Raw genomic sequence first — 20,709 nt, forward strand, 5'->3', positions numbered from 1 at the left:
AAGCAGTTGAGGATTTTACGCTGGTTTTTCTGCTCCCCCTCCTCTGCCCCCGCCTCCGATGCCAAGAAACAGTGACGTCAAGGTTGTGAAACACAGCTCTCCACTGGGGCTGAGTGGCTCTTTTCCAGGACAGCTGGATGCGTCTTTTCAAGAACCTCTAGATCTCATCCATAGTCTCCATGGGCTTTAATCTTCCTCTTCCTTTTCCTCTACCATCCTCTCCTTCTCTTGGTCAGATCGGGTCCCCTGCTCTCTTACGGGAGGTCCACTCGCTCTTAGAGATGCAGGCAATAGAACTGGTTCCTCCATCAGACAGGGGCTCCGGTTTCTACTCCAGAATTTGTGCAGTACCCGGGAACAACCAGGCTGGCCCGAGGCTAGTCCTGGACCTGTCATTTCTCAATCTGTCTTTACCGCTAGAATGCTTCAAGATGATTACTCCCACGAACAAAGCAGAGTCTGAGTGCAGGGGACTGGATGTGTTCCCTGGACCTCAAGGATGTGTACCTGCATGTCCCCATCTACCAGCCGCATCTGATGTTTCTGCGGTTCATGATTAGGCCATACCACTCTCAGTAAAAGGTGCTTCCTTTCGGCCTGAACTCAGCCGCTCGTGTCTTCACAAAGTTGATGAACGCAGTAGCGAGTCTCCTCCACTTGGGGGGCCATCACCCATACCCCTATCTGGACGACTGACTGGTGAGGGCAGGGTCACCAAAAGGGGTAATTCACTCCTGCCAGAGATTTGCGGTTATTCTTCATCAGCTGGGGTTCTCCCTCAACCAGAGGAAGTCTCAGTTGTGCCCCTCCCAGGAACTGGTCTTCCTATGGGTGCTTTGGAACATGGCTGTTCAGCTGGTGTTCCCCACGCCCGAGAGGATCCTCTCCCTTCGCAAGGCGATTGGATGCTTTCTGGCCAACTCGACCACCTTGGCAGGGTGGTTCCAGCACCTTCTGGGCCCGATGGCCTTCTGCGCACTCACTGTACAGCACACTTATCTCAAGATGAGGCACCTCCAGCTTCGCCTGGCGGCCAATTGGGATCGGGAGACAGGGTCTCAGTCGGACAGGATCCCAATACCCCTGCTCCTCCTCCGATCTTTGCTGGTTGCTGATGGATGGCAATGTTTCTGTAGGAGACCCCAACCGGAGCCCACCCTGGTGGTGACGATGTATTCCCTCTATTTCTGGCTTGGGGGCTACTGTGGAGGGTTACATGATACATGGTGCATGGGCCAGGGTGGAAGCCCTCCTGCATATCAATCTGCTTGAGCTCAGGGCCATGGGCCTGGCCCTCAAGGTGTTTCTGCCCCTCATCGAGGACCGTCTGTTCTGCTCAGGACGGACAATTTTACTATGTTTTACCTGAACAAGTAGGGTGGCACCCGTTCCCCCCGCCTCCTCCTCATCCTCTGTCTGGGGGCAGTGATGATCTGGGAATGAGCCCTGACTGAGGAGGTTTAATTTCCACTATCCACCTTCTGGGGGATAGCAATGCAGATGCGAATCAGCTGAGCCGTTTAACCCCAAACACCTACAAGTGGGAGTTCCATACCGACTCCTTGTTGCCCTGTTCCAGCATTGGGGGTTCGCTGACCTGGACCTGTTCACATCTCCTCAGAATTCCAAGTGCCCCCAGTTTGCTTTATGGACAGGACAGGGTCAGGGGTCTCTGGGAGCCACCTTCCAGATCTGTTGGCAGTGCCGCATTTGTTATGTGTTCCCACCCCTCTGCTTCAGCGGTCCCTACGCAAGTTCCGGGCTTCGGTAGGTTGCAGCCTCATCCTAATTGCCTACCACTGGCTTTCGAGACCCTGGTTTTCGGATCTGCTGCATTTGTGCTCCCAGGGTCCTGTCCATCTTCCGATCACCAGCAGGGACTTCCTGATGTAGCAGGGCGGTGCGGTGGAACATCCGGACCTGGCCAAGCTGGTGCTGGCGGCCAGGTTCCTGGCTGGCTGATGCTTCAGCATGCTCAATTTTCAGATGACAACTGGGACATCATTCAACAGGCCAAGAGACCCTCTCCTCGATCCCAGTATAAGAGCAAATGGACTAGGTTCTGCCATTGGGCTTGTGACAAGGATCGGAATCGTCTCACCTGTCCTCTGGATGACGTACTGGCCTTTTCAGCACACCTTGCTCGTTCTGGAGTGCAGGTAGATGATTGCTGAACTTATTTGGTGGCTATCAGGCTTACACGCATTCCCAGAGTATGTTTTTTCGACAGCCCACCTTAAGGGGTTGTCTAGGCTTTCTCCTCCAGTGCATAGGCTGCACCTGGTCTGGGACCTCAATGTGGTTCTTGTGGCTTTGCAGCGCAAACCTTTTGAGGCGATGGCCTCTGTGGACATCTGCTTGGTAACACTGAATACAGTTGTACCGGTAGCTCTCACTCTGCGCGCAGGGTCAGTGAGCTGCAGGCGTTGTCTTCGTGCGAGCCCTTCACCCAAACGTCTTGCCAAAGGTGGTCTCTCCATTTAATCTGAATCAAAAGATCTGCCTGCCGTTGTTCTTCCAGAACCCGCAGTCAGGGGCAGAAAGGACCCTACATTCCTTGGACCTCAAGAGAGTCTTCAAGTTTTACCTCTCTTGGGTGAAATCCTTCAGGAAGGCTGAGGCATTGTTTGTGACTTTTGGGGGATCCTCCCCTGCCTCTCAGGCTTTCAAGGCTTCCATCGCTTGGATGGTTCTGGGCATTTCGGAGGCGTATATGGCCATGGGCAAACCAGTTCCTGAAGGGATTCACGCCCAAGTGTCAGATCTAAGTTCGCGGCCGTCCCATTTCAGAGACCTGCTTCTTGGAATGTCGTCAGCAAGCCGGCTACTTGGGCCACTCCGTCGACCTTCTGTAAGCACTTTTCCCTGGATACCAGCTCCAGGTGCGATGCTGTGTTCCGTAAGGCGGTTCTGACGAACCTTTTTGCTGCGTCCTAGATTATTTTGAGCCACGGTGTGTCAGCTCCACCATATGGTCTTGTTCGGTGGAATCACCACAAGGATGGAGGAAAGAGGACGGGATGTATGAGTGATTAAAGTTACTCACTGTAGTGACTAGAGTACATGTAGTGCCCTTTCCTCCCCACCTTACCCCGCTTGCATGCCAAGGACTAATATGTAATAGGTGTAGCCAGGTATCTATGCATCCGATGTGTTCAAAGGGGACTGAGGTGAGGCGCTGAAGGCGGAGCGTTCTCACATCTGAGGCCTCACCCCTGTGAACTATACTAAATTTAAAGGGGAAACTCAATGTTTTGCTGCCAAAGGTTTCAGTACCATCCCCATGTTAGGGGATGCCTACAAGGATGGAGGAAAGGGGACTATGAGTACTCTAGTCACTACGGTGAGTAACTTTAATTTGTTGCCCAATATGTATGATCTATATGTTTAAAAGTGTACTAGATGTCTCCTAATTCCTTTTATTAACATTTACAAATACTCAAAGTGAATGTGTCATATGTATTTTCATAAGGCACCAGTTGGCCTGGGGAGCCACAAGTAGCTCCTGGTAGATGATGGTTTCAGGTTTACCAGACTCTCGAAGGCTTAAAGCAGAAGCTAAGTAGCTCCAAGCAATCTCAAACCCTGCTTTGCATATGATGGAGCTTGATTTGAAGGGGATACGTGCATGTAGAGGCACAAGTGGAGTCCAATGCTTGTGGATGTAAAGTAGTGGTATTAGCAAAGACTTTTGATGAAGTGGGCAGTGCAGTGGATGATGCTAAACAGTGGTGCTAAGGTGGTGGTGGTGGATTGGCTGCTGCGAAGGGTTGTTTCCTCTCTCCCGATTCAAGCAGCGCTGGTGATTGGTCCGGCTCTTGCCGGATCCGAGATCCGCCACCAGATGTGTAACTGGATCTCGGGATCCGGCCAGAGGCAGCCACTCCAAACACATGCTCTGCGCTGGGTTACTTAAAATAAAAAAATAAAAAACTTTTTTTTTTTAATCCCTGCGACAGCATTGAGTAGGGGGGCCGAGCAGCTCATTGCTGCCATGAGCGCTCTTCTGGCTAGGAGACATGCGTGCACCTGCAGAGCCTCATTGCTTATTTATTTAGAATGGCTAGGATGGCTTCCTTCTGTGCATCAGTAGGCTTCCTTCTGTGCATCAGTTCACACTGCAGCCAAACCCTTCCCATAAAGGCCTGTTTATGTATCTAATGGCAAGTTTTGAAAAACTAAAAGCAAGAAGTGCTTGCTGTTTATTGGATGTTTTGGTCCTCGGTAGACAAGACCTGTGAGGGGTAAACAGAAGTTTGCAGTTGGTCATCCCTGAATTTTTGAGCCAAAATGCAACGTCCCTGGGTGGACTTGAACCACCATTCTTTCAGTTAACAGCTGAACGCGCAAACCGATTGCGTCAGAGAGACTCATGCAGTTCTTACACTGGGGTCTGATTGGTGTGCTGTTTGCTTATGCTTTCAAGGCAACCTGGCAATTTTTCTAAAATAGCTCTATTTCCCACAGCAAATCAGAGTCCTAATCCACAAACACAGGGTTTAGTAGAGGACACAGCTTATCAACAATGCACCAAATGTCTTCTCTGTAGGTATAACTTGCTATGAGGAAAGAGCCACAGTTGCATACCTGTGTTAAAAGGGGGCAGCAGGCTGAACCCAGAGAACACGGGAGAAATGACTCAGATTTACTGAGTGGCCAATTCTGTGTCTTTGTGCCAAAAACAGTAGCGCTGCTAGCTGGGCTTGAAGCACAACCTTTAGGTTAACAACCCAACGCGTGAATCGATGCACCACAGAGACTCACTGGCATGTGCATTCTGCCTTTGGCCTGATTACATTGCTATGTTTTTGTGATTGGCAGGAAACCTGATCAAAAGGGCATGTTTTGTGATTGGCAGAAAACCTGATCAAAAGGGCATGCCTCCCTTGGCACTGCAGTGCTTTAGACGCTCCCTTGCTTCCCTGTGTCCCCAAATACACAACCACCTTGGGCCCAGTAGAAGACACATTCCAGCAGATTTAGCAACAGTGCACCAAGGTTTCTCTACATAGGTACCTTGCTGAGAAGCAAGACCTGCAGTTGCATTCTTCTGTTAAAATAGGGCAGCAGAGTGCAACCAGAGAACTTGGAGGGGGGGAGGAGCTTAGGTTAACTACATGCACTGCTCCTTATAGACTAACTATAACAAAATGAGAAAAAGATTACCCCTCTCTATGCCAATAGAGGTCGGGCTTGATGATGTTCTATCCAATAACAGGGATCGTGATTGTCTCATTAGACCAGATCACGATTTTAACACAAATTGGTTTGTGCCGCTAAACAAATTTAAACACGTTATTTTTTAACCATATATCTATTAACCACTCTTATATTAACTTAAAGAACAGATTTGATTGAATATAACATTTTTTGTATATGCATAAAAGCAAAACAATATTTTAAACACATTCTTAAAAAACACAGCTTCATCTGTGCAGGGGTTAGTTGTAGTAAATAAGACAAACTACATCCAAATTGTAGATGTTTAGCGAAAGACTTCAGTTGTTCTTTAGTCTTTTATCAGTTGTCGACATGTTTCAGCCCTTGGGTAAAATTGGACACTATCTCTAGTGCCTGTTGAACCATTAGTTTCACGGCCTTCTTCAAGACAAATGCATTTCTTCAGTATAGTATTAATACTTTTATATACCCTGTTACAAATTTGCAAATATATCCAGTATATATATAAATGAAAAACCAGCCAGCGGAATGAATTGAAGATACTCAAACAGGCCGCTAAAAGGCCACCAAAACGGGGGAGGACCCCCAAAGGTCACAACACAGATCAATCCACTAAGAACGAAACAATCGTTAAAAATACTGTATTTATTTAGAATTTGTACTCGTTAAAATAAGTATTAAATCATCTGAAATTCTGTACAAAAAATACGCAAAGTGACAACATTAATGTATCAATCATAAAGTGCATCGTGTAAAGTGACTGAATGCTAGTTTCTCTGTTGGCTGTAAGTGAAAAAGTCAGAGAAATAAATCACAGTAGACCTAGATGCTACTAGATTGATCCCAAAAAGGGGTTTCCCGTGCGAGCGAAGAAAGTCACTCGGTAAGGGAAACCACAATCGCCTATTCAGATCTGAAGGCAAAAGGGCCAAAAAATAAATCAACAAAGGGCAATCTGGTCACTAAAGAATCATGCGGAGCTGGGAGCCTGAGGTGGGAGCCAGTCTACAGCAGTCTCTGCACCTATTCACAACGTTGTGTAAAAAAAGCAGGAAGTGCCTATTTCTGCCGAGATACACCGCGGAGCGGTGAGCGGAGCTGGGAGCCTGAGGTGGGAGCCAGTCTACAGCAGTCTCTGCACCTATTCACATCGTTGTGTAAAAAAAGCAGGAAGTGCCTATTTCTGCCGAGATACACCGCGGAGCGGTGAGCGGAGCTGGGGGCCTGAGGTGGGAGCCAGTCTACAGCAGTCCACTGTAGACACGAAGCCGCAGCCGGATGGAGCCTGAGGTACGTCCCTTGAAAACCTCTAAAGTCTCTAAAAGTCCCAAATTATTCATGAAAGATTCCCAGGAAAAAAAACTATCTTTACCGGAGAGAAATTTAAGCCTCGGAAAAGAGGATGAGGAGTAAATCCGACTCGACTCCCGGGCAAAGGTCCCCTCAAACAATGTCACCATCCATCTTACAATTGCTTACCACGGCTCAGAAAGCCACTAAGCACGCCGTAATTACGGCTGGGAGGAATGTTAAAGACTTAGCTACGCGGGATGAGACATTAGCAAACAATAACAAATCAGAAATAGAGGCCGTACCTGATTCGCGAGCGGGGGAGCACGACATGGTAGGGGTCATGACCATGGCGGCGGGTGCCCAGCTCCGCCCGCGGTCGGGAACGGACGAGAGTGGTGGAGCGGCGCAGAGGAGAGCGGACGAGCAACTCTCTTGCATGCAGGCACCGCGGAGGGAGGACAAACCAACGCTGCATGCCGCCCCCAGTGCACGGAGTCTAGAACTGAGGCCGGTGCCGAGGAGTGGGCTTGAGGAAGACCTCGAAAAGGAGACGAGAGGGGCGGGGGAAACAGGCCGAGTAAGCAACAACCGCCGGTTTGACCCGAGAGGGGGGGGAAGAGCTGAAAGCCTCGAAAGAGGCGAAAATAAAAGACACAAACAAGTGGCCGGGAACGCCTCCCCCCTCAAACCCATACACTTCTGAAGAGGTGACATGGATCGGAACCAGGAATGCTATAACACCAAATAGCGGCCAAAGTGGGGCAAAGGTGCTACCTTTGCAAGAAAGAAAAAAAACGGAAAACGTGGGACAAAATGAAACACCTGTACACCGAAATCCCAGTGAGGAGAGGGTAAGAGGTCTCAGTGTAAAAGGAACAACGACGCCCAAACTCTCTGGCTCAACATTAATAGAAAACTCTGTCCCTAATGGGATAGCCATCCAACCCATGATTCATGCTACAGAACAGGACTCTGAAAAAACGGTGCAAGGATTGGGTGCAAACCCACAAAAAACCATGAAAAGATCGAGTGAAACAAGAGACATGGTAATAAGCCCTTTATCCCGACAAGGTTACAGATTCGGATGACGAAGATGTGGAGAGTGGAAATATCTCTGATGGAGAGCCGGATGATTCTAATAAAGAAACGGATGGTGAACAACTGAAGATGGGTTGTGGCCCTAAAAGAAAAAAAAGAGGCAAACCAAATACACCGGCAAATTCCAGGCCGCAAGGAGTCAAAACTGCGAAAACAAGAGCCCAAAAAAATACTAGTCTAGGTGATGAAAAAGCGAAAAAATCATACAAAAAAGGGCTGCCGATTCCGCTTCTATCACGCCCGCTAAAAGCGTTTTTTACATTGCAACAGAAGAGAAAGCAGAGCATCGACACGGAAGTATCTGATGCAGAGATGTTGGAAATAGCTATACAAACGCAGCCGGCTCAAAAACAGAGGAAAACTGAGCAGCCCGCAGGGGAGATAGAAAATCAAGCCCGGCCTATGAAATTTGGGCAGGAAAAAAGCATGGAGGTACACACACAAACCCGACCTAACGGTTGGGTGCAGGAAAAGAGTATGGTGCCCTTACAGGACTTATGTAGTGACATCGAAAAATCAAATGGACCGGAACTTCTAGAAACTAGTCCCTTAGACACAAACGATCGTCCAAATAGCTATAAATGAGATCCCTGAGACCGTATCCAGCCCCAATGGGGTACCTCAAAATATGGAAGAGATTCCCGATTCAGAAAATGATCAGGAAAAAGAGGGTGCAAGGGGTCTACATTATGACCGGGAAATCAATCAAAAGAACCAAACCCATCAAAATAGAGAGGAGCGTCTGTCGTGGACAAAGCCTCATCTATCCAGGAGGGTTCCATCTGTTTCTCCTACGTTACCTACGAATACGGGATCATTGAGAAACCCCTTTGAAAGCGATAGAAATGTAAGACCTTTGGGAGTGTGCCAGGATCTTAATTCCTCAGTACCATCGAGAAGATCAGATAAAACCCAAACGCCACCGAAAAAGGGACGACTCAGTGAAATCGCCATGGCCTTACAAAATGAATCGCCAAATAAAAAACCAGAAATGATAGCCATCATGTCGGCAATGACAATCGTCCTGGCCCCCTTTTGCAAGCTGTATGAAACCATCAAAGAGAACGTACAAGACAGTACCGCAATCCTCTCCAACCTAATGATAAAACTAGCCCAGATGGAGGCCAGTTTACCAGGAAATACGGATCTTATGTTAAACCAGAAACTGCAATATGAAAGGAAACTGGAAACATTGGAAATAAAGATTGAGAACATGAAAATGGGGATGGGGACCCAATCTGAAAGAGCATTAGATAGATCCCTGATCACTTTAAATCAGAAAACACTGTGGGAAACAAAAATTGAAGCTCTGGAAAAAAAGATCAAAAGGTTGGAAATTCTAAACAAAAATTTCTCAACAAATTGTAGGATGTCAGAAGATGGAGCAGATAAGACAGAGACACAAATCAATGGAAAAAAGAAAACTCTATTGATTCTGGCGCAAGAAAAATCAGATGGCAGGCCGCAGTCCACAACACAAAAGACAAACCCCATAAATACTGAACGGACTAAAACAACAACAAAGTCAAAGAAGGATTCCACAAAAATGGACAAAGAAGACCGGAGGGATCCGGGTCCGAGCCGATCGCCGGAGAGTAAAAATCGACAAGATGTTCGCTCCAAAGTAGAGGCTTGGGGCAGCGAGAGATCGCCAAGAACTACAAGGAATTCTCAAAAGGTAGCGACCTAATGAACATTTCTACTCACTCAGACAATGTCTCTCTGAAACCAAAGGAAATTGACAATGACCAGGGGGGAAAAAAGCCCATTGATCAATTGGATGTATACACAGTAAAGCCTAAAAGGGACAGAGATGGACAGTGCCACACAGAACAACTCGTATCAAGTCCGGCAGGGGGAAAGGAAGTGGCCAAAAAATCAGAGCCGGAAAGAGAAAAACCCGAGATAGAGAGGGACAAAATAAGATCAAGCCCTCCTAAACAGCGACAAAGGCGAGAAAGAGAAGACAGTCAAAGAAGTCCTCGTAAGCATAGAGTGGAAAGAAATGCTGCGAGAAACAAAAAGACTTCCAAAGAAACGATACGAATCTTTAAGCTCGAGCAAACGGAAGTGGAGAAAAACTTTGTCATTCTAAATAGACCCACAATTCTCCAGATAACAAAGAAAATGAAAACCCTGAAAAAGATTAGGACAGAGGACCTAGTGCTCATCGAACCCTACCACAGAGAAAAGAAGGCTAAAGCTTTCATTCATCTGAAAGCACCGGCCATCGATCATATTGATGAGGCGGTCTATAAGGAATTCCATCAATTAGGCCCATCTTTGAAGGAGTACAAGAGATTTACGGAGACCGAAGCACCCAGAGAGATTTTGACAGAGAAATCTAAACGTCAAAATCATTACAGATCCAAAACGGAAGATCTATACCTGCAATCCGGAAGGCTAAATACTCCGGAAAGGCAGGAGACGTATAGTCGTCAATACCATCAAGGCAGGAGCACAAGATACCCCGCAGATTGGAGGGTGAGAGATTACACAAATCAAAGAAACGGTCACCACTCCAGAAAATATTCTGAGTGGACAAAGAACCCGATAAGAATCAACAGAGAAGACAAAGGATCTACTGGACATCGTACAAGGTCGGATTGTTTATCCCCTGAGGTTTTCGCAAATGGAGCTGACATGCAGCAGAAAATGATGGAAGAAGAAAGACAACCAAAAGGGCCATGGAAATGGCTTATGGCTAACTGGTCAAAATACAACGGCAAATAGCAACGACCAGGGTTAGCTTGTCGCATTGACGTTAACAAAACCTCCATCGACAACTGCAACGAGCAACGCGTTAAGGGAGCCTATAACCTGGGCTCATGGAATACAAGAGGCCATATGCACCTTACTTCACCTGGAGATGTCGATCTGGGTTCGTTTGATATTCTTTGTTTGCAAGAAACCTGGCTCGTCCACCAACCCGCCCTTGATGGGTACTCTGTGCTGATTTCCCCCGCAGCGAAAGGCCTGATAGGTAGACTGTCTGCGGGTTTACTAACAGCTATAAAATCAGGTTCGGGACTGAGTGAACCCAAAAAGTGGAAACAATCATATGAAATGTTAGTTGTCTTGACATCTCATTTACAGGGAAAGATCTCAAGGAAAAACGGCCCCCTACATATGGTGGCCATCATAAACTGTTATTGGAACCCCCAGCGAATGTCTACCAAATTATTCTGCAACAACATCGCCGAAACAATTGATCAGCTTTATGCAGAATTTGAATTAATCGAGCTCATCATTTGCGGGGATATGAACGCCAAATGTACAGAAGCCCGGGATTCCGCCGCAAGCGGGTACCGGAGAGACCTGGATCCGGCCATTGAAAGAGGTAAAGCCTTAAATGAAGTGATCAGCAAAAGAAATATCCAAAATGTGTTGTCACTGTTCCCAAACCAAATAAACTATCCTACATGGGAACGGAACAACTCTAAAGCTACTTTGGACTCCAACGGGCTCATCCATGAGATGACGGGTTTCGAGGTCAAAAAAACCGTCAATAGTGACCACAACCTACTCAGCTGCACATGGCACTCTATAACCAAGACACTCAAAACATACGATTGGATGATAGAGTTAAACCAGCAACAGACTCGCCTTCGGCTAAGTGAAAAAGACATCGAGAAAATTAAAAGCACATGGGAGATGAATATAAGAGACCAAGTATGGGCTGACAAAAAGGAAAGACCAAACTACCTACCGCTACTCCTGGCTTTCCAGGTTAAAGGAGCAGGGAAAGCAAAGATCACGCCTATTACCAACCATTCGTATAATAAGACGGTGGTGGAAAAAAGAAAGAGCGTACGGCGCTTACGAAGAATCGCAAAGAAATCTAACGATGAGCTTGATTGGGAAAACTGGCGCATAAAAAATAAAGGCTAAAAGAATTGGCACAAACATCACAAAGCAAATCAATACCAACTGGATGCGGAGGCGATGATGCAAAAACTTCAAACTAAAAAATCTAGCGAGTTTTGGGGATTGATATAAGAAATGAACACGCCACTCACGGCCCCAATGGTAAACGCTGTCGCCGAAGAAAACTGGATCCGTTATTTCACCGCAGAATTTGATGGCCCAACTAATGGCATTCAAGGAGCGAACCAAAACCAAGCATCAACGGTGGTCTATCTTTCCAATCCTGCGAATATTGAATTAGCGATACAGAACCTAAAAACTTCTAGAGCGCCAGGCCCAGATGGTCTCACAAATACAGACTTGAAAATGTCCCCAAAAAAATGGGCTGAAATGATCAGTAAAATCTTTGCGGAATGTAAAAGAACAAACATGGTGCCGGAATCGTGGCAGAGAGCGGTAATCGTCCTGATCTACAAAAAGGGGCCAAGACAAGAACCCGCAAGCTACAGACCTATCGCCCTTCTGGATATTTTAAGAAAACTCTGCCACCCTTCTTCTCGTCCACTTTCGAGTATGGGAAAAAGATAGCCAGGCCAAAGACAAACTACAAACCGGATTCCAGAAAAATGGGTTTACTTCGATAAATCTCCTCATATTGAACATATTGAAAGCAAAAGTTAAAGAGGGGGCGCCTAAAGTGTACCTGGCATTCGTGGATTTGTCCAAGGCATTCGATAAGATTGACAGACAGTCTTTGTGGGCAAAGCTAGAAGATTGGAACTGCCCCTCTCAAATATTGGAGCCCATAAAAGCTCTGCATACGAACACCAAAATTAGAGTGAAACTCAACTCCCAGGGCTTACTTTCAGAGGAGATCAATGTCAGACGAGGAGTTAAGCAGGGGTGCCCGATGGCGCCGGTACTATTCACTGCTTTTCTAGGTGATTACCAGCGGTCCGAGGAAAAAATACGATCCTTTCCCCCCAAAATCGGGAAAATGGAGATCCCACGGCTACTCTATGCAGATGACATCATTGTGATTGATCAGACGAAGGTGGGTCTGCAAAGAAAAATCCGTAACTTGGAGTCGTATATCCAGCAGAACAATCTGGAAATTAATAAAGCGAAGACAAAGATCATGGTTCTCGAGAAAGTTCCCAGTAAAAAGATGAAAGATATAAGGATTACCCTGGCCGAGGCCAAAATTGAAATCGTCAACAGCTTCAAATATCTGGGGATTCAAGTCGACAGTTCGGGTCTAGAAAAGAGTCTTGTCGACCAACTCTGGGAAAAGGTGAACAGGTTAACAACACAAACCAGAGCAGTGGACCGCAAGTACAGCAAATTTTCCTTGATCCCGGCTATAACTTTTTATAACGCTAAAGCTGTGCCGGCCTTGACTTATGGAACAGAGTGTGCTTTATATCTCCAGCGAAATATCTGGAATAAACTTGAAGGCTACCTCTGGAAAACAGTTCTAGGCCTACCTAAATCTACTGCCATGTCTGCTATAAGAAGAGAGCTGGGCCTTATATCGTTAGCATCAACGGTGGATCAAAGTGCCATGCGCCTTTATAGACGAATCATCATGGCAGACACCCTTCCCATCTATAACACCATACGAGTTGAAATAGAAGCAGGCAAGTGTGTGGCCTTGAACAAATGGGTGAAACTGGGAAAAAATGACCTGCTCAGAATTGGAAGTGCAGAAAATGACATAAAAGAAAATCCAGAAAGAATTAAAAAAAAAAGATGGAAGAGATGGATTGGATTGAGACAACAGAAGAAGTGGTGGGAAATAAACTCCTGAAACATCTCCCCCCCACCTTCAATAGGGGGAAAAAACCCCTATTGTATTGTGTCAAGTTTCCAAACAAGAAGATGAGAACGTTGGTCATGAGAGCGAGGCTCAACCTCCTCCCCACGAGAGAGATCATAACTATTAGAGGAGCAGGAACTGAAAATCATTGTCGGCTATGTAAAAACGACCAAACTATCGAGACGTTAAAGCACCTCGCGATTGAGTGTCACTTCACAATGGAAAAAAGAAAAGCATACCTCCCTTCTTTGACTGAAAATATGTGGATCTACCAAGAGGATGAAATCTGGAACAGACTTATTTCGGGAGAAAAAACTAGATGGACTCAGGCTCTGGCCAAAATTATCGAGGCGATTTTTGATCAGATAAATACTCTTAAGATTGAGGGAGCCATGATACGGAACATTGATCCCCAGGGTTAATGCCCACTAGGCTTCGAGATAAGGTCGCCAAACTCGAGCCTCAAGCCGGGCCAGCCTTTCGAGGGAGGTATTCTTATGTTTGTTTGTAAACACAAGTAGGCTGGAATGAGAAGATTTTGACAAAACTCAGTTTTTACTGAGTAAAGCTCAAATAAAAAAAAAAAAAAAAAGAATCATGCAGCCAATCACAATGGTTAGTTACAGCACTGCACAATATAATGAACACATAAACATTGAAAAAAAATGCTAAAATTAGCCAAGGGATGCTATGCGTCAACTACTCTTGTGTCAGGACAGGAACAATATACCTGACATACAGTACAATAGACCTGGCACAATTAACAGATAGTAGTTTCGATGGAGACAACACATCTACCTCAAAAGCCGACGATATCCATCTTCATCAGGACGTGACATTCCCGTAGGCGTCATGATTCTTTGAAATTCATCTGTGTCTTAATTTATACAATATATTTAGAGAACAGAGTTAAACATTTCACAATGTATAAACACACCATAGTCTCAACCAATTAGGCTGGTCCCGGAATCCTGTCGATATGTCCAGGAAGTATTAATCAGGCCGTGCCATAGACTAGGTCTCTATAAATTAGACCAATGTCAATTGACAATGTCAATGTAACGCTAGAACAAATCCCTGGAGTCAAGTCAGTTCCAAAATGTGTGGTTTTCTATGGTTCAGAAGAAGTAGTATAAAACGGGCAGCATCCAAAAAAGTGTGCCACCAATATGGCCATTTGAACTGTTGCATTGGAGGCCAGCTTTATTGAGCCTCGATACTCCAGCTATGCAAGGATAAGTCCAACGAAGGGCTGTGAAACAACTTGAATTAGGAAGTCCAGCGTACACAGACGGCAACAGGCCCGGAAGTGACAAGCCCAGTATAGGCATGAGTAGAGTTCCGACTCAATTGTAGCCAGTGGAGTTTCTAATTTCAATAGAATTTCGACTTAAATGTAGCCAGTAGAATTTTTCAATTAGATCTAGGTTATTCCACCCACGATCTGATTTCTTTCATCAACATCCCTGTATATATTAGGAATCTTTATTCAGAAAGGCACGTGTTGATCCTAGACGAAGATTTTCGGATCCTTCCCATAGAATAGCGAAGATCCTTAGGCGCCGAGAAATCGAGGGGTGTGTGCGTTAAATAAGCACTCCTTCCTGTTCTCGTCGGGCACTGGCGTAGCTTAACGAAGGCCAAGCAGAAGTATTTCCTCTTTACCATCTCTTCAAGTGGGCCTGACTGATGTGCTCTTTTGTCTCTACACCATTGGAAGTGGCCCACAGTTGCACATGGCCATTCATTCCCTTTGTGCCAGAATGTTTGAGTAGTACCCAACGGGAAGGTTTGTGATAAAATGTGATGCAAATTGTGTATTTAAAGAATATTTATTCTTAAATACATTTCATCGAAAATATAAGCATTTGTGGGGTGAAGTGAGCAAGCCATACTAATCCTCAGAACATTTCACAGCACATGTAGCAGCAGGAATAGGAAAGAAGCTGTATAATTTGGACACTTCCTTTGATTGGAGGTCAACTGCCTGCTCCGCCCCTCTAAACCCTGTCCCACCCCAAACTCCACCCCGGCCCTTGTGGGATCCCCCACCAAATGTTTTTCCTTTTCCACCACTCGATTCAAGGGTCTACAACCTGCAGCTCTCGAGATGTTTTGGACTGCAAATCCCATGATTCATATGCTGCCATGGGGTGATGGGAGTTGTAGTCCAAAACATCTGCAGAGCCGATTGCAGACATGTGCAGCTTTAAACTAGTGCCTGGGGGTAGGGTATGTTGTGTGAGTTTTCTTTATTATAAAAGATATTTTATTAGAAGTCCCACCGCCAGAAGTTTGTGAACGCGACGTTGAACACGTCATTCAACGCCTGCCTTCTCTTATATTAAACCATGTATTTGTTATGGCATGTCATTAGATGTTTGTTTCCATGTCATTTTTCAGCTAGGGTTGTTATCCCCCCGAACAGTAAAATCCTATCTAGTGTGTTTTTATTTTAGAATGACCAACCAAACATACATATACATCTTTCTTACGATGATTTAAGTGGGCATTGAGCTTTTTAATATTTATTTCGGATAACCAGGGTGCTTAAATTGATTAGATTGATTGAAACAACGTCACCCGTAGCTGCGTTCGAACGTAGTGCCTTTGCGGCGTTGTTTTTTTGCCAGTGTTGCCGAGCTGTCTTGCTTTTGTTTCGTGCAGTTTTTCTTGCATTGCTTTCTTGGCCGGATTGCACCGTACCTCCCCTTCCCGCACCTCGGCCCACGTGTTGTCCACAGTCCGCCCTGCTGTTTTCTGGGGTGAGCGCAGAGCCGACTCCTTGCAATATGATAGGCTCCTCAGACATGTGCTCGCCACTCTGCCCTTGAAGCAGAGTTTGGGGGAGGAGGAGGGCTGCTGGGCGCGGACAGTGTTTACATTGCAAACTCGCGTTTCCACCAATTTCATCAGAAGCGCCAGACCCCGCCCACTGTGCATGAGGCGAAATCCGTGCTCCGTGCAGCCCGGGCCGGGATCCTGCACGCTGAACAGGCCGGGGCATTCGAGGGTTAAGAACAGACTCCCGTCTGTGAAGGGAACGCGAGCTTGCACTGCTGTGGTATGCCCGGAAATTCCCTGCTCGCAGGAGCTGCTGCAGGCTGCGCTGGGTGTTTCGTGCTCATCCGCCCTATATGGTCACAGGAAGAGGGAGGGAGGGAGCCTGCTGCTGCTGCTACTGCAAGGGGAGGGAGGGGGCGAGGATCACAAGACACTTGTGCTGCTCAAGTGGAATAGCTGGTTTCGGTCTGCCACCGAGCGTGGCTCCGCGCTGCTTCTCCTGTGCAGGGGCATGCACACGTAGCACCGCCACCGGCCCGTGCCTCAGCATTGCGTAATCGCTTTTTGCGCAGAGGGGGCCCTCGCTTGCTCTGCCCTGCGCGCGCTCTCCTTTGCACGCCGTGAGCTCGGCCGGTGAGTCAGGGGCGTGCATCCATGCACGGCGGCCCGTGGCAGGGCAAATGCGCCGCTCTTCCTCCTCTTCAGTCTGCAGCCGTGCCAAGGGCTCCGCCTGCTGAACGGCTCTGCTCCGCTCCCTGCCCGCACAGGAAACTTCACGCGGCCCGCCGGCCGGGGCTGCAGCCGGAGGACCCAGGTTCTTCCAGCCGTTTCTTCATGCAGGCACGGCGGAGCCGAGTACCCTGCCTGCCCGCCCGCCCGAACTGAGACTCACGAGGGGAGGAGGTAGGTGTGGGAGGAACGCAGAGCCGGCCCCGAGTGTTTAGTGAAATGTATGTTCCTGGATAATGCATGCTGGGTGGGGGGGGAGCGGCTGCTTTATAAGTTTGCTAAAAAAATAAAACTTCCGCAATCGTGTTCTGCGAGATATAGCTGCGTCGTCATAGTTTTCAGCCTGGCAAAGTTATAACGAAGGCCTGCTGAAATGCGGCTTCAACTTGAACTTTTACCTCCGTTTTGGTGGAGGGGCTGTGCAACATGTACTGGTAGGACTCTTTACATGCTCAAAATGTGAGTAAATAATGTGGCCTCAAAAGAGGATTGTTTTAGTCCCTTGTTTCCTTCTCGGCGCTCTAATGCACGTGATGTCTGCAGCATGCACGGCAATGGCTGGGAACACGTTTCTTCCGTGGGAGTACATGTTAGACACGTGTAGATGTATGTTCTGCCTAGTCGCCTGCTTGTTTTCATGAAAACACGCTGCAATGCTCTGGGCGCGAAGGACCTCTGTCGGTGACCGCCCGCCGAATGCGTGTGCCGGGGCAGTAAAGTTTTTGATTGCCCTTGTCTGCTGCTCTTTTTGTTTTTCCCAGATTGCACACGCAGCTCTGTTTCTGCTGATCTGCAGCCGGGGCCTCGTTCGAGGCCTGCAACAGCATGCAGTTTCCTTTCAGAGGAAGCTTGCTGCACCGAGCTGTGCACACACACACACTCACTCACATTCTTGTGCCACCCCGCCTCACCGATCCTGGCTCTCTGCCCTTCATACGGGCTTGGCTGTGGATGCATGGCGGACTTTGTGCTGAGGAACTATACGATCTGATAAGAGGCTCACAATCCTGTATTTGAATTGCTAATTGAGGGGCGCTGCTGAATTATTAAATACGCGTTTATCGCCTGTGGCAGATCCGATAATGGGCCGGGAAGGGCCATCCAGAGAATGATGTCACCCTACGTCTCCCCTCACAACCTGACATCATTTAACAAATGGACTTTCTGGAATCCTGTTGTAAGTGCATTATTTTTAGTAATGGATTTTTCTTTCCTTTAGATCGACAATTCAAAGTACCCCTATTTGTAAAAGGCAGGGATTTTAAAGCATTTTAGCAGGGGAGGCTTTCATGATCAGAGTGGGTATGGAGGTGTGTGCAGCGTCGGCAAAGCCTTAAAGCCCTGGCTGCACACACGGTGCTATCGTTGAGTCTCCCCGTCCGTCCCTGCTCCTGGAAGCGGAGTCTCACGATCACCAAAGGGTTAATGGCCTGATTATACTTACTGTTTATCCTCAATACTCTCGAGCGCACCTCTTCCTCGTCACAGTCCTCTCTGCGGTTGAGAGCGGTACCAGCTCACGCAGAAATGTACACCTTAGGCTGACAATGAGTTAGTAAGATGACCCCCCCCCCCCATTAAGCACGTGTGCTGTGATGCCGAACGCATGCCATTCCTCCTCATGTTAGGCGGTTGTCCTAGGAACACACACTAATAACACACGTTAAACGTGTTTTAGGCCACCCCTTGTGTCTTTTCGAGATATACGCTTGTATTTTGCATAATAACAGTGTTGTGAGAAACGTTTTTTTTAAAACAAATATTTCTGGTATGTAGTTACTTTTGTAGCATTTAGGCTGCATAGTGCCGTGAGTGGAAGAATGGGGACAGTAAAGAGGGAAGGCGACCTATTGATGTAGCGTTATTCTGCCTAATTCATCGAATTATTTGCGTGAAAAACGCAGATTCGCGCGCCTTTCTGTCCGAAAATCCCTGTTTGAAGTATGGGGATTTTCGGCCAGAAAGGCTCGCAAATCTGCGTTTTTCACGCAAATAATTCCACGAATCAGGCTAATTAGGTTGCATGCTTGGTGCTTATGCAGCTTCAATGCGCCCCAAAGGACTATAATAAAGGATGGGCAGAAGGTGGCATGTTTTTATTCGGCTGTAATGTGCCCTCTATGACCTAAATTATCTCTTGATGGTGGCCTCCAAAGGAGACCTTTGATCAGTGTGTAGGATGCTTTGAGAAAAAAATCAGGTGATCGTCAAAAGGGATCTCCTAGCGTGATCTGCCTGGGTTTAAAGACTGCCCCTGGACTTTCTGCGTGGCTGCATGACTGTATGTTTGACTGGTTTCTGGCGTAGTAGGTAGCAGTGATGCCAGTGAGGTGCCAAATGCACTAGACCAGGGGGCAGCACCACAATTGGAGGACAGCGAAGGGGCAGAGTAATTCTGGCAGGTTGCACCTACGTAGGGGTTATTGGTTGTACAGATGTATGCCGTATATGCACACCGTGACCTACTGTAAACGTACATTTAATCTAGCTGCACACATTTTGTACACTTCTTAATGTGCAAGTCTTCTGTAACACTCTGCAACCCTCGCCTTCTTTGCTCTCGCATTCTGCCGTGCCTGTTTTTATGGTGTCATGTTAGCTCTCTGCATGTATTAGCACTGAATCTGCTTTTATTTGGAGCTAATAGACAACTTCTTTGCAGCAATCTACCCAGGACTTTGAGAGCACCCCGATTTTCACTTTTATAGTGTATTGAACCTACTTTTGGATGACAAACATCCCAAATGTTACAAAACGGAGCTAATGTGGGTATGGCGTGCCTTTTAAGGGGGAAACCTGCTGCACATTGCGTAGGTGTCCTAGTCAAATCACCAATCTTGCATTTGTTGTGTGTCTGTTAACTCTCAACCCCATACTGTCTTCAATTTCACCCTACTGCTCTTCAGTGCTGTTCTTTTTCTATCTTTTTTTTTTTTTTTACATACCTTTCTCTGGCCGATCTGAAAAGGAGTGAGTATGGCTTGGCTAGCTTTGCTGTTTGCGATCTGCTCTATTTGCTGGTGGTTCATGTTGAGGGGAGTCTTGTTTGTCCATATTGATAGTATCAACACTGTTGTTGTGCTGGTTGAATAGGTGTAGAGTTCTGGTGTTTTTTCTGGGATTTTTTTTCAGGTGCTATAGGTGGCTGACCTATCTGCAATGCATATAGTGGAGTGTAGAATTTGTTAATGTGGAGACTAAGGGTGTACCGAACTTCGGCTTTGAGTAAGTATTCAGTGGAATTCCAGCTGAAAAAAAGCTATTCGGCTCTTGTCGAATACTTTGACATTCTCGTTTGAATACAATGCAACATGAACTCGGGCAAATATAGACTTCAGTTTGCAAAACTGAATAGAATTAGACCAGACAAATTGCTATCACACAGCTGAAACATATTTTATATTGTAATCTGCTCTTTAGGGCATGTTTTGTTACAGATTATTAGACAAAAAGGGTGCTAATATTTTATCCTTAGCCTGCAACAATACAGGAACACTTTTCTTTTTGCAAATGTTTACATGCAAGGTACACTTTTTTCAGTTGGGGAAAAACAACCTGAAAGAAATGTGCACAGATACTTTAAGTTCCTGTCATGTCACTTCCCACTGCATATGTCATAGTCCCACCCCACCCCCCCTTTTCTTTTTTCAAGGAATTGAGTCCTGAGTTTAACCTTATCTGATATTTTATCAGGAATTATAGGTTGTATATGTTTGTGTATTGGCGAGAAAGAGTGGCTAGGATAAGTGAAATGTGAGCAGCATTTGTTTGGGTGGGGTGGATAGCTGAGATGGAGTTCACGTATTTCAGATTTCCTCTTGACTTGTGTCCTGCAGGAACAGTTCTATACATTTCTATGTGAACGGCAAAAGTTTCAAAACTCGACCGCATCGACTTTGCAACTGGATAGAGCAATGCAATGCATCTGATTCACAAAG

The 20,709-nt window shown here is 46.6% G+C and overlaps 1 protein-coding gene across 4 annotated transcripts in view; it reads left to right on the forward strand.

Moving 5' to 3' along the window:
- MIDEAS (mitotic deacetylase associated SANT domain protein) overlaps positions 1 to 20,709 on the forward strand; it is a 1,134,261-nt gene that overhangs the window by 385,541 nt on the left and 728,011 nt on the right. Inside the window, exon 1 of one of the 4 annotated variants that reach the window (XM_069638767.1) lies at positions 16,112 to 16,322. The exons of 2 other annotated variants lie outside the window; for them this stretch is intronic. The gene's annotated coding sequence lies outside the window, so the exon portion shown is untranslated. Of the gene's footprint in view, positions 1 to 16,111; positions 16,323 to 16,441; positions 16,946 to 20,709 lie in introns of those variants that run through there. One more of the 4 variants, XM_069638764.1, reaches the window with a different exon arrangement.

The sequence above is a fragment of the Ambystoma mexicanum genome, chromosome 14 (assembly GCF_040938575.1).
Source record: "Ambystoma mexicanum isolate Mex_15411 chromosome 14, UKY_AmexF1_1, whole genome shotgun sequence".
NCBI lineage: Eukaryota > Metazoa > Chordata > Amphibia > Caudata > Ambystomatidae > Ambystoma > Ambystoma mexicanum.